The sequence below is a fragment of the Bombina bombina genome, chromosome 4 (assembly GCF_027579735.1).
Source record: "Bombina bombina isolate aBomBom1 chromosome 4, aBomBom1.pri, whole genome shotgun sequence".
Taxonomy (NCBI): Eukaryota; Metazoa; Chordata; class Amphibia; order Anura; family Bombinatoridae; genus Bombina; species Bombina bombina.
The window spans coordinates 415,314,344-415,329,716 of NC_069502.1; the positions used below are offsets into that span (position 1 = coordinate 415,314,344).

Genomic DNA, 15,373 nt, shown 5'->3' on the forward strand with positions numbered 1-15,373 from the left:
AATGGGCAAATTTGCTTGTTTACGGGCATTAAAAGTGGCTGGTTAATGCTATCACCTGCTCTCTGTAGAAATTAGCACTTATAAAGTTAACTAGAGATCAGATCTCTGGTTAATTATCTCAATGCCCACCAATTGGCCCAAAATATAAGAGTCCTTAAGTTTTTTATGTTGAAATTGTTTTTTATTAAGTTTTTCACAAATGAGTTATACATAAATCAAACATTCCATCTTTCACAGTCAAATACTTGTATTCAAGTTCTCTACAGTAATATTCAATACAACAATGTGGAATAAAAACACGTTAGTTTTTCAACATTTCCACAGCATGTCCTAAAGCTTTTTAATGGGGAAAATTGTCTTTACATTGCGGTCTATGGGGAACTGTGTGTTCCCTGTAAATATATATTTGTACTCAGAGTCTTACTGTAATGTAACGGAGAACAACAATAAGATAAAGGGAAAGTAACATGAGGTGTGCCGTAGTTACATGGTCAGTATGCCTAAAAGGGGGCAAATGATAAAGAGCCTAAAAGTATGCCTAAAAGAGGAAAATGATAAAGAGAAAAGAGGAAATAAAGGGATGTGGTGGGTGGGGGAAGTGAAAAGGAAACACAGACAAGGTGAATGTGGCATGAGCCAGTATATATAGGGTAAGTCTTCTCCTACAAATTCAGACTAAATATAGGCCAGCTTTCCTACTTGTACTCAGAGTCTTACTGTAATGTAACAGAGAGCTACAATAAGGTAAAGGGAAAGTGACCTGAGGTCTGCCGTAGACACATGGTCAGTATGCTTAAAAGGGGACACAAAGAGACAAAGTAGGATGAGGGTGAAATATGTTTATTAAATAATACAACAAAGTTATTCAGCCAAAAAAAGAGAAAGCCTGAGACTTTTCAACTTGTGGATCAGGAATTTATCTAGCAAAACAAGATTTAATCCAAATCTCTATTCTCTTGGTGACATGAGCAGGAACCTATGTCAAGAGGGTGCTGAAGCAGCTCCTATTCTAAAGGAATGACCAGAAAATGACTCAGGGTTAAGACCTAAATTAACTAGAAGTATGCGACAATGTTTAATAAATCGAGTTGAGTAAGAGGAGCATAAGGGAAAGGTAAGAGCGGGCCATCCCTAGGCCTACCTGATAGCTGAAGCATAAGCTGGCCCAAGACAGCTACTGGGCACCATGAGTTATTTGTCTTAAAATGCTAAATATTAATGTCAGCCCCTGTCTTATGTGAATCTAGATGCAGACAGTAATGATCAGGGAATCTAACTGACTAATGAGGAGCGTACAGGACTTATTACCAGTATACGTGAATTCACCTGTTCTTAAGAAACCATAAAAGGCCAAATAAATGGCAGCTTTAAGGGACAGATTGGGTAACAGGCCAAAAGGGGACTTGGACAAAAGATCAGAAAGGTTACGGAAAATCTCCCCAGTAATTGGAAGCCTGACAGCCGTAACAGGGGTGCTAAAAAAGTACCAGTATGAGCGCAGGGAAATCATGGAAGATATATCCGGATGAAATCCCTGATGGATGTGAAAGTGGGGAAATGAAATAACAATACATCTCTGTCTCCTGGATTGCCTCCGTAGGTGCCCTGGATGGTCGGTTGAAGCTTGAGGTAACAGTGAATATTTTCCTTGATCCACTCAAATGTGGAAAAAAACAGAAAACAAGAGCAACCCATTTCTTGGATCGGGCTGCACTTGTTTTCTGTTTTTTCCAGCATAACAGGGGTGCTACTCTTCTGAATTCCTTTTAAAATAGCTTTGATAGGATGTGCATCAAATAAGGAGGGTCTATCGGGGTACAACAATGCTAAGACATTTTGAATACCTGCCAAATACAATTTATCTGTATTATGAGAGAGTTTTAACTGTGAGTGGCAATAGGCTACGCAAGCCAACATATATTGGATATACTGTAGTTTAAATTAGGATGTGAAGAATGGAACAACTTAAAAGTATTCCAAGCAGTATTATGTGTCTTCTTAGTGTTAGATGACACATACTTATATAGTAGATGAGTAACATAGTAGATGAGGTTGAAAAAAGACCGAAGTCCATTGAGTTCAACCTATACAAATCTAAAATATATGCAAAAAGCTCCAGTTAAGCTTAAATAATCCCACTAAAAGGTGACCCATTTAATACTAGCAATCATATCCATGAATTTTGTTTATAGACAGAAATGTATCCAAATAATTTTTAAATGTATCTAGGGTATTGGCATTCACTACCTCCTTTGGTAATGAGTTCCACAATTTTCTTGCTTTTACAGTGAAAAAACTTTTCCGTTGCAGGAGATTAAATCTCCTTTCCTCCAACCTTAAATTGTGACCTCTGGTCACAAACAATTTTCTTGGAATAAACAGAGCTTCTGCCATCTCTGTATATGGGCCTTGAATATATTTATATAAAGTAATCATGTCACCTCTTAAGTGCCTTTTTTCTAATGAAAACAGACCCAGTTTGGCTAGCCTCTCCAATAAATTATCCAATCCCCTTATTAGCTTTGTGGCCCTTCTCTGAACTTTTTCTAGTTCTGCAATATCTTTTTTTGCGATTGGTCCCCAGAACTGCACTCCATACTCAAGGTGAGGTCTTACCAGGGCTTTATATAGTGACAGAATTATGCTTTCCTCCCTTGAGTCAATGCCTATTTTAATACATGCTAGTATCTTATTAGCCTTTGAAGCTGCTGCCCTGCATTATGCACTCATCTTTAGCTTGTTATCTATTAATACCGCCAAATCACTTTCCTCCTGTGTTTGGCTAAGTCTTGTCCCATTTAAATAATACGTTGCCTGCTTATTTTTACTTCCAAAATGTAGAACCTTGCATTTCCCGTATTAAATCTGATTTTCCATTTACCTGCCCATACTTCTAATTTTTGCAGGTCCCTTTGTAATGAAAGTTCATAATAAGAACAATAAAACTTTCCAGTGGCCACTGAACGATGCTATGTTAGATCATTATTCTGTTGAAACAGTATTCTATGAGTACCATTTAAGGGTAAAACAAGGTAGATTATACCCCATGGTAATGCAATATTCTCAGGTGATAGTTGTAGTGATATAATAAGTGCACCAAAAATGATAACAGAAAAATACTAATAATTAATGCACGTGCATAAAATGTGAGAAAACAGTAAAAAATTAATGAAAAAAATGAAAAATTAAAAAATCAAAAATAATACACAATGTGTTGTCCTGTGAGTATCACAAAAGCAAAAATGAAAAAAGAAAAAGTGTGAATATCAAACACTTAAATAAATGTTAGATGAATATGTGTGTAACAGTCAATGTCACAATCCAAATAAAAACATATCCCAATGTTGTTCAACAAAGGATAATGAAATGTTAGAATCCAACTTGTTTCCTGATGGTGAAGAACCCAGTGATGGTGATCCTAGAAAGGTGAAGTGTGGATGGTTCTTTCTTGGTGATGAGAATCCAATGGTCCCCTTTAAACTTGAGTGAATCCTAAATATCTATCTTAGGGGATAACCTGTAAAATTACAAACAAATAGTGCAGAGCGTCTAAACCACAATTAGATAGATTAGAATTATGCTTACCAGCTGCTTGTCAATGCGTTTCGGCCAAATATTGGCCTTTATCAAGACTGGTTATATGAGTAGCTGGCAGCTATATATACCCTTTTCCTAGACAGCTTGTTAAATTAACCGGAAGTTGAAAACCAGAAGTTACTATTTTCGTTATTTCATTTACAATAAACATCCTATTAAAACCAAATGTAAAACGAATCTATTATAAGTATATAGTGTAAAGACTATAAGACATACAAAAACATATATATATTCATGTTAGCCATTGACTTGTCTGATTCTGTTTAGATCTGTCATAAATATGTAAGTATCTTAGCGTAATTAACGAACATTCGTTGATTTCCAACACATCCTCTCCCAAACTCAGAGAAAATACACAGACTTTTCCACTCAGCTGCAACAACTGCCCTCTAACTTACTACAGGTAGCCTTCTGGAAAACAGCTTCATTATATTTTACCTACCAAGTTGTTTTATTCTATGTGTTTGTATATTTAGTGATAATTCATTTTGTTTTGTTTTTATTTTAAATGTATATACTACCATGACTCTGTAATTACAGGCTGTGCTAGTCATAATTTGCATACCTCTAGCTCATTGCATATTTTATCAATTTTATGTCTGCCATTATGTTAAGTTAGTTTAAGCAGCTATTGCCCAGTTGTCTGTATATTTGTTTAATGGTTTTATTTCACCCCTGGTATACCTCAGCCTCATTCTTATCTCTGTAATATTTTGTTGATGTTTTTTTTTTTTCTGTTTCTGCATGATTGACCCCCAGCTTAAATGTACCCTCCCACTCCTTTAACACACTCTTGCTGGACCATCATTAACCTAATATCTCTCTCCTTTAGTTTGATTTCCAACACATCCTCTCCCAAACTCAGAGAAAATACACAGACTTTTCCACTCAGCTGCAACAACTGCAATCTAACTTACTACAGGTAGCCTTCTGCAAAACAGCTCTCACCTCACTACCTGTCCCCTTGACCCTATCCCCTCACAGCTACTCCCCTCCCTCTCTGCTACCCTTACCCCTATACTAACACATATTTTCAACCTCTCCCTCAGCACTGGTACATTTCCCTCATCAATGAAACATGCACTGGTCACACCTATCCTCAAAAACCTTCCCTTGATCCTACCTCCCCATCCAACTACCGCCCTATTTCCCTCCTCCCTCTTGCTTCAAAGATTCTCGAAAAACTAGTATATGCACGCCTATCCCATTTCCTTACGTTAAACTCCCTTCTTGACCCCCTGCAATCTGCATTTCTTCCCTATCACTCCACAGAGACAGCTATTGTTAAGGTCACCAACGACCTACTTACAGCAAAATCAAAAGGTCACTTCTCTCTGCTTATCCTCCTTGATCTGTCCGCAGCCTTTGACACTGTCGACCACCCTCTTTTGCTCCAAACCCTGCAATTCTTCGGCATCTGTGACACAGCCCTTTCGTGGCTCTCTTCCTACCTATCAAACAGTACCTTCAGTGTAGCCTTCTCTGGGGCCTCCTCTGCCCCGTCACCACTTTCTGTCGGAGTACCGCAAGGCTCTGTCCTTGGTCCCCTTCTCTTCTCAATCTATACATCATCACTAGGCTCCCTAATTAAGTCCCACGGTTTCCAATATCATTTGTATGCCGATGACACCCAAATCTACTTCTCTGCACCAGACCTATCTCCTTCCTTGCTAACCCGTGTCACTAACTGTCTTTCTCACATCTCTTCCTGGATGTCCTCCCACTACCTCAAGCTAAATCTCTCCAAAACTGAGCTCCTCATTTTCCCCCCCTTCTTCCAAAATCTCCACCCCCAATATCTCTATAACTGTCGACAACTCCATCATTACCCCTACCCCACATGCCCGATGTCTCGGGGTCACATTTGACTCCGATCTTTCCTTCACTCCTCACATTCAGTCCTTGGCTAAAGCCTGCCGCTTCCACCTTAAAAACATCAAAAAATCAAAAATTAGACACTTCCTAAGATTTTAATCCACTCTCTCATTCTTTCCCGCCTTGATTACTGCAACTCTGTCCTCTCTGGTTTCCCACCTGCCTCCTAGCTCCCTTACAATCCATACTGAATGCCTCTGCCAGACTCATCTTCCTTACACTTCGCTCTTCATCGGCTGCTCCTCTCTGCCAATCCCTTCACTGGCTTCCTCTTGCCTCTACGATCAAACACAAAATTCTCACTCTGACATACAAAGCCCTCAGCTGCACTGCTCCCCCCTATATCTCAGACCTTGTCTCTAGATACTCTCCCTCCCGTCCCCTTCGCTCTGCTCATGACCTCCTACTCTCTTCCTCTCTGGTTACCTCATCGCACTCCCGTTTACAGGACTTCTCCAGACTGGCTCCCATCTTGTGGAACTCTCTGCCCCCCACAAGACTCTCCCCTAGTTTTGAAAGCTTCCAGCGCTCCCTAAAGACTCTGCTGTTCAAGGATGCATACAACCTATGCTAACCTTACTTTATACCAGTTCCACTCCTCCATTGCTATCCCCTGAATCCCCTTAGCATGTAAGCCTAAGCTGTTTGTAGATCACCTTCTTAAGAGTGGATTACAACAGTGCAACTCTTGGCAGGGCCCTCTACCCACTTTATCCCTTAATTGTTTTATACTCCCCTTTGTTTATAGCGCTGCAGAATCTGTTCATGCTCTACAAATAACCGATAATAATAATAATAATAATATGGGGAGGAGTTTAAAAGCATCAGAAATATCAGCTTTAGAATGCCAAGCACCTTTACCTGCACTGATAATGTATTGGATAGCCTGATCAACTGAGGCATATTTAAGCTAAAATTCCTCTGAAGTAATTAAGGAGTTAAGACTAGGGCCCCTATTTATCAAGGGCTGGTGGGCCTGATCCGACAGTGCGGATCAGGTCCGCCAGACCTCGCTGAATACAGCGAGCAATACGCTTGTCGTATTCAGCATTGCACCAGCAGCTCACAAGAGCTGCTGGTGCAACGCAGCCCACTGCAGACTCGTGGCTAATGGGCCTCCAGCAGGGCTGTGTCAATCAACCCGATCGTACTCGATTGGGTTGATTTCCGGCGATGTCTGTCCGCCTGCTCAGAGCAGGCGGACAGGTTATGGAGCAGCGGTCTTTGTGACCGCTGCTTCATAACTGCTGTTTCTGGCTCCAGCTTGATAAATATGCCCCTAGGTATGTGTGAAGAATGAGGTACTGACAAATCATAAATCAAACAAAATTTATTGGAAAATTTACCTTTCACCAACCAAATTGGATTGACCCTCCAGTAGTGAAAAGGTGGTACAGAAAAAGCCCCAAAAATAAAACCTTTGTCTAACTCAAACTGGAGTAAGGAATCTACTGCTACCATGTCAGCAGCCACTGACAACAGATTTTTGCATTCAAAAGTAGATTGCGGCAGAGTGATAAAACTTTTATAAAACCCATATGTGAAACAATCCACCATAAACTGACTCACAGTGTGTGAAGGGTGTGTAACTAAGAAGGCGTGCAAGTGTAGGGTGTTAATGCACCTTAAATGTAAATGTGCAGAGTAGGACTGTGCGCTAGGCTAATTTACCAAACTCCTCACTAGTTAAAGATTTGATCAGATGCCCTAGTAAAGGAGTTATCTACGCATTACAATGCATATGTAATTTAATCTACTTGGGTGATAGAATCAGAGAACATCTCCTGACTATAGAAAAAAACAAGGATGATACACAACTCTATAAACACTTTAAAGAAGTACATGGTGGCAGAACTTGCAATCTGAAATACTGGGGTCTCTGTATTGTGAAACCAGATTGGAAAGGGGGTAATATAGAGGAAATGCTACTCCTAAAAGAGGCTGAACTCATCAATAAATTTGAAACTCTGTACCCCAAAGGATTAAACACAGAGCTTGATATAGCCCCTTTCCTTCTAGACTAATGCCTAAGTATAACATTTAAATCACCTCTTATATACAACATTTACTGAGGTTTGAAAGTTGCACAATTCTGTATACATATAGCCCTAATATATTAATTCCTTCTTAAGAAACACTAAGTGATTCATTATTTCCATATTTATTTTATTTTAATGTATTAATTATTTTATTAGTCTTTTTGCTTTTTTGATTTGCTTAATTTGATACTTTGTGATCTTCTTCTTTATATATGCACTATCTGGTTATAATATTTATAAATCAGCTTGCAGCTATATTTACAACAGATTGTATACAATTGGAATATATGAGTAATTTCAAATACCACGTTTGAAGAAAGCGGGCTGTAACTGTATTTAAAGTTGTATGAGACTGCTAGAAATCATCTTGAAAAAGCCCTCATGCAGGGTGAAATGCGTTGATGTTGGAGCAGTCTGTTTTAGACTATCTTGAAGCAGTGAAGTTCATCTACAGTAAGTGTGAATTTCCAGCAAATATTCTATCTTGGAACCTACTTTTACACTTACTTGAGAACCGGAGCTCAAATACCTGTGAGACACAGTTCAAAAAGAGAGAAAAGACATCTTTGTATTTGCCATCCTGCATGCTGTTTGCATTAAGAGTGGATGGTCCTATTATCCTAATTCTACTACCCTTGAGAACAGCTTTACCTGGGCGAACAAGTTCAAACTCAGAGGAGACTCACATGCTGAGAGAGGCGGCTAAGCTCCCGGATCAAGTACCAAACAAAAATAAGGTACTGTCACATACTCCCCTGCTGGAGAACAAACCTCGCTATTTACACTACTGTGAAGATCCAACTGCTCAAATTGTTGCGGTCTATGTGGTCACTTAATTACCCACATAGGCCTCGCTTCCATTGAGTCGTTAAAAATGGAGCCGTAAGCTATCGAAGCGGCCGACAGCTAAAAGTAATTTACGGCTTCATTCTAGTACCAGGTTTCCATTGAAATATTTTGCGGATAGCGTGCAGTCACTCTTTTCATGTAGCTGTACGTCAAAGTTGTGTTAACGCTTCCATCGGATTTCTTGAAAATCAATTAGTTGCTAAGGTAACCCGACCTTACGCTATAGAATTTACGTTTAATGTCCGTGCTCCTTACCGGTGATCACCTCTCAAGAAAAATAAAGATACACTTATCCATATTTTTAATAATCAAATACTATTTTTTTATATAATTATATTTACCACTTCATAAATATAAGTAATATGTATTGCTGCCCTAGGCATAGGTCTAGTTTGCATTTTGTAGATATGTTCTTGCATATATTATTATATTTAAATATATACTGATATTTCTATTAGAATATAAGTTCAACTATTTCTATATATGAGACAACAATAAATATTACTTATAACAATTTATTTCTACATTAAAACACTTGCATTATTTGCAAGTTTTATCATTTCAAAAGAAAATAGGTCTCAAAAAGTACAATTTTCCTCTTTTACACCTAGTTGAGCTGGGTGTAATATTTCTCAATGTATCGTCAGCCTCCGACAGTATATTAACGGTTTACGCTTTCATTGGAAACCTGGTATAATTTATTGACTAACGGCTTCTATTACTTTCTATGGGACGCAAAGATTTTTTCGGCATCCGGAGTCCAGCTGCCGATATTGAGGTATAACACGCCATTGGAAACAGTCGATAAACGATATTGCTTTCGACAGCATATTTAACGGTTTGCGAGTGCACGCAAACTGAATTACGACTCAATGGAAGCGAGGCCTAAGTGTGTTAGACCAGTCTATTTCCACACTTAACCTGACTTTGTACCAACACCTCTCTGGTGTCGTTTGAAACAGATCTGGACATTGGGGCTAAACCATATCCCCCATTCACTATATACACTGAGAGTACATTTATGCACGCATAAACTGCTGCAGGCTACTAGTCCTGTTTTATACTGTCTTATATTATTGGTATATCGGAGATGCCCCATTTCATTTTGTATTAATTTTATATAATTGTATAAGATTATTTTAGAATAAATTGTTAATTTTATTTTCTGAATTTGGGCAAATTTATTTTACATTTATTTACCTTTGGCAATTGTAGTGCTCCCACATACTTTCTGCTTTATACATTGTTAATGCGGCTTAGTCAGGAAGACTGTAACTGCATGAGGAATAATTAAAATTACTACAAATCTAAGCTTTACCCAAAAAACTAATAGTACGCCCTAACTTATCCAACTGAACAGATTGAGCCGGGGTTGGGAGAATGCCAGCGATTGCCCTGGAATTGCCCGGAAGAACAGAGGATTCCATATTAGGGCACCAGGTAATAGTTTATGTAAAGAAGACTGGCAATTGGCACAAACCGGGGACCTGAACCCAGCAAAGTGTTGACAAAACAGTTCAGTATATAAATTCCTACAATCAGTCATCACTTGAAATTAAGCAAGTATTGCAGTGGCCTTAGCGGAAAAAAGAGTGTTGATAGTCATAAAAGGCAGAGCCACCGTACCTCTGACCCAATTGCACTAACTTATAGAGGTAGAGATCCAACTCCTCCCTTCTAAACGGGCTTACAGAGCAGATGAAATCCCTGAAAATGGTAAAAGCAAGAACAAAATCTAGGAGAGAGAGTTTGCAGCTGAGTCTATGGTCCTTAGACTTAACTACCACTGAGACATCGCCACAAGCATAAGATTTATTCTCAGCTACATCATGGGCCTCAATTAGAAGGAAAGCCAAATTGACATTCTTGCCCTCTAATATATCTTTCTGAATGCTAGCTGGCACAAAATGCGTGGGAGTAACAACAGGGGCACTGGCACCCATACCTGAGTCTATAGGCAAAGGGCCTGGGACAGTAACAGTTCCAAGAACAAAGGGTGTCTCAGGGGTCATAATGGAGGATCATTGACTCTCCAGAGCATCAACCCTAGCCTGAAGCTCATGAAAAGAAATTGTAATTGAATTCAGAAAAGTATGAATCTGAGTCAAAAATGTAGCAACAGTATGTAAAGAGACCTGTTCAGTGCTGGTGCCAGGTGGGAAATGCCCCTGTGCTGCAATTTAGCCATAAGCTTAGGGATAGTCCAAGACCTAAAAGATAGTGTACTCCAATGCTCCGATCCACTAGCAGGCGATGGAAGGATATAGGCAAATTCATTGATGTCTGAGGCTTGAGACATGGGGGCCTAGTTATCAAGCCGTCAACCGCACATATGCCGGAATTTCACAGCGTAATTGTGGTGAGCCTGATTCGACCTAGTTATCAAAGCCTAAAGACCGGCAAAAGGTGAATTTTGTGACTTAACATACGACCCGCCAGTTTCAATACGACACAGATCGATGCTTACGAAATTACAGATGTTCCGAATACAAATTCGGCACTATCTGACAACTTTTGCTAGTTATCAAATTTCGCCACTTTTCTGGCCCAGCGTACCTGGTTTTCAATCCGCCATCCTGGAGGCCGCAGATTCCTTAGGAATCAATGGGAGTCTGAAAGCAGATGCTGCCAGATTTCTCATTGATTTCTATGGTAGAAAACCAATTACGTTTACACCTAACCAGGGCCGGATTGGGAAATCAGACCGGCCCTGGAAATTTGTATAGACCGGCCCAGCCACGCCCCCTTCAGCCCAGTCACGCCCCCTCCAAATTCTGAAACTTGCCACTCAGAAATAATGCTGCAGTTCATCCTGTTTTATTAAAACATTAGTACTAATGACAAAGCGCAGGAGGCATCAGGTAATGCAGCAGGCAGGGAGTGAGGAGGAGCGCAGGGGGCATCAGGTAATTATACAGCAAGCAGGGGGTGAGTGGACAAAAGTATGATATGTGAGACAGGAGCAGGGATGTGAAATGGCTCTAAAAAATCATGAGACTGATGTAAAATAAATTAAATTCCTAATATTAATTTGTAAAAACAACATGTCTACACATAATAAAATAAATACTGTAAATTTTGTGTCATACATACATTTGTTAGTACTCTTAGCAATTCAACACTCACTAAGGGTGGAAGCCTGATGTCTGTCCTCAAAACCTGACACACTGCAGAGCATACAAATTAACATACACACATAGTAACACCATTACACAGCATACACACAAATGTACAGAGTCTCAAATACACAGCAACACACCCTGCAGAGCATACAAATAAACATGCACACACACCACATTCATGCAGACACACAACAACATATGCATACACCACATTCATGCAGACACACAACAACAAATGCATACACCACATTCATGCAGACACACAACATATGCATACACACACCATACACACACCACATACATGCAGACACACAACATGCACACACCACATACACACACCACATACATGCAGACACACACCACACACATGCAGACACCCCCCCCCCATACACCTAGATTCAGACACACAGCAGACAAACAACATAAACATAGATCCTGTCACAGCATGCACACACCACATACACAGCATATGCACACTACACAGCATTCACTTTCTTATAGGCAGACACACAAAACATGAACATTCTACTACAACTAGGCATAGCATACACATTTATTTAATACAGAAGGGACAAATAAGTACCACCCCACAGTTTAATTTAGATGTGGCTGTTTTTTTGTTTCAGTCATTGTATAAACTGTGCCTGCAAATAGGAATAATAAAATGTTAGGCATGTCAGCTCAGTGTCACTGACCTGTGAGTTCCAGGGATAATACAACTTCTATAGATAATGTGCTTCCTTCCCTATGTGGTCATTCAAGCAGCCTGGAGCCAACACACAAGGAGCATGGGGGAGGGAGAGAGAGAGGGCAGCGTGGTGCTGCTGTAAATCTGTCAACTTCTAATTACAAAACGGCTGAGACAGTAAATAATATAAACAAAACTGGCTGCTAGTTGTTCACTCGCTCACCATTCTACTCTCTGACAGCAGGGCAAGTAGCAGGACTTGTGCTGTCACATAACTTTCCCTAGCTCAGAAACACAGGCACAGCTCTTGAACTTACCACTGCCGACTCAGTCAAGGAGAATGCCGGTGGCCAGTAAGCAAATTGCACCTCCTCCCACCCAGGTCACTACTGACACTCACTCACTGTGCTTCCTGTTTGCAGCAGCTGCAGGATCTAATGATGAACATAACTTCAAAGTTCTACTATGGTACAGCCAGCTCAGCAATCAGTGAAGCACAGTGAGTGAGTTGACCACCAGGAGTCCAGGACCCAGGGACTCTCAGACCGGCAACCTCAGCCTCCACTTCCCTGTTGCTGCCTTCTCTTGCAGTCCGTCTCTATCTAGCTGGCTGCTGAGGTGGCCACCCCCCATACATATTACATTAACACAGATAGAATCTGCCTCAATCACATATGTAACTGTGACTTACTGAGCTCCATTGAGAAATAGACCAAGGTTTCATCCTTATGACCAGCATCCCACGTACTCCCACTTCTGAAGTTCAGAGCCGCCAAAAACTTGACTGGAACCACATGACACACACTGACTCACTCATCATGTGGTGCATTACGCTATTGGTTATAATAGAGTCACAAGATCAGGTTTGACCCAACACAATAGGAATGATTTATTTAAAAAAAAATGTAATCAATAATGGAGCGGCTCTGGGTGCAATGCGGGACAGACAGCACTCTGGACAGGGAGTGGGACACATACCCCTAAAATCAGGACAATTGGGGGGAATTTAATTATATGTATCGCATGATTCGCATCAAAAAAATGTTTTGCTTTTATTGCTGGCACTGCTCTCTACTGCAGCAGCTGAGTCCAGGCCAGCCCATCAGAGCTGGCGGCCCACCGGGATTTTTCCCGGTATCCCGCCTGCCCAATCCGGCCCTGCACCTAACACACTAACATGTTCCCCAAGTCTAAACACCCCTGATCTGCCACCCCGACTTCGCTGCCACCTACATAAAGTTATTAACCCCTATCCCCCCACTCCTAGAGCCCACCGCAACTCTAATAAAAGTATTAACCCCTATCCCCCCCGCTCCCGGAGTCCACCGCAACTCTAATAAAGTTACTAACCCCTATCCCTCCGACATCACTACTACTTACTAAACCTATTAACCCCTAAACCGCCAGCCCCCACATCACCATAAACTAAATTAAGCTATTAACCCCTAAACCTAACAACCCGCTAACTTTACATTAAATATTAGCTCATCCCTAGACATAGGGATAATACACATAATACACGTTTGATGCGCAGCAGCATTTAGCGGCCTTCTAATTACCAAAAAGCAACGCCAAAGCCATATATGTCTGCAATTTTTTAACAAAGGGGATTCCAGAGAAGCATTTACAACCATTTGTGCCATAATTGCACAAGCTGTTTGTAAATAATTTCAGGGAGAAACCTAAAATTGTGAAAAATGTAAAGTTTTTTTTTAATTTGATCGCAATTGGTGGTGAAATGGTGGCATTAAATATACCAAAATGAGCCTAGATCAATACTTGGGTTTGTCTACTACACTACACTAAAGCTAAAATTAACCCTACAAGCTCCCTACAAGCTCCATAATTAACCCCTTCACTGCTGGGCATAATACACGTGTGGTGCGCAGTGGCATTTAGCTGCCTTCTAATTACCAAAAAGCTACGCCAAAGCCATATATGTCTGCTATTTCTGAACAAAGGGGATCCCAGAGAAGCATTTACAACCATTTATGCCATAATTGCACAAGTTGTTTGTAAATAATTTCAGTGAGAAACCTAAAGTTTGTGAAACAATTTGTGAAAAAGTGAAAAAAAATTATTTGATCGCATTTGGCGGTGAAATGGTGGAATGAAATATACTAAAATGGGCCTAGATCAATACTTTGGGATGTCTTCTAAAAAAAATATATATACATGTCAAGGGATATTCTGGTATTCCTGAAAAATATCAGTGTCCCAATGTTTCTAGCGCTAATTTTGAAAAAAAGTGGTTTGGAAATAGCAAAGTGCTACTTGTATTTAATGCCCTATAACTTGCAAAAAAGCAAATAACATGTAAACATTGGGTATTTCTAAACTCAGAATAAAATTTAGAAACTATTTAGCATGGGTGTTTTTTGGTGGTTGTAGATGTGTAACAGATTTTGGGGGTCAAAGTTAGAAAAAGTGTATTTTTCCATTTTTTCCTCATATTTTATAAATTTGTTTTATAGTAAATTATAAGATATGATAAAAATAATGGTATCTTTAGAAAGTCCATTTAATGGCAAGAAAAACGGTATATAATATGTGTGGGTACAGTAAATGAGTAAGAGGAAAATTACAGCTAAACACAAACGCCACAAAAATGTAAAAATAGCCTTGGTCCCAAACAGACAGAAAATGGAAAAGTGTTGTGGTCATTAAGGGGTTAAACTATATTAAACTATTAATTAACCTACCCTAACTATTATACTACAATTACATTTAACAATTAAATTAACTATATTAAATATTTTAAAACCTAACAAATGACTAAGTTACAAACAAATAACAACTAAGTTACACAAAATAAAAAACACTAAGTTACACAAAATAAAAAAAGAAATGATCAAATATTTAAACTAATTATACCTAATCTAATAGCCCTATAAAAAAAAAAACCCTAGCCTACACTAAACTACCAATGGCCCTTAAAAGGGCCCTTTGCAGGGCATTGCCCCAAAGAAATCAACCCTTTTTTTTTTTTTTTTTTTAACTTTGACCCGCAAAATCTGTTACACATCTTTTTTTTTTTTTTTTTTGATTTTAAACATTTTTTATTGAGGAAGTATACATACATAACTAAAAATGCAAGTGATAAGAAAACAGATGCTGATTCATGCAAAATATACGTTGATTCGTAAAGTCAAACCTCATTTTCTCCCCATATAATGAATTTCCAGACCACTCTTGGGCCTTTG

At 39.5% G+C, this 15,373-nt stretch overlaps 1 protein-coding gene across 1 annotated transcript in view; it reads right to left on the reverse strand.

The window, feature by feature from the left end:
• Positions 1–12,906, reverse strand: part of PLAAT1 (phospholipase A and acyltransferase 1) — a 717,153-nt gene extending 704,247 nt beyond the window's left edge. The window contains exon 1 of the mRNA XM_053710223.1: positions 12,862–12,906. The gene's annotated coding sequence lies outside the window, so the exon portion shown is untranslated. The remainder of the gene's footprint in view (positions 1–12,861) is intronic.
• Between the last annotated feature and the right edge of the window lie 2,467 nt (positions 12,907–15,373).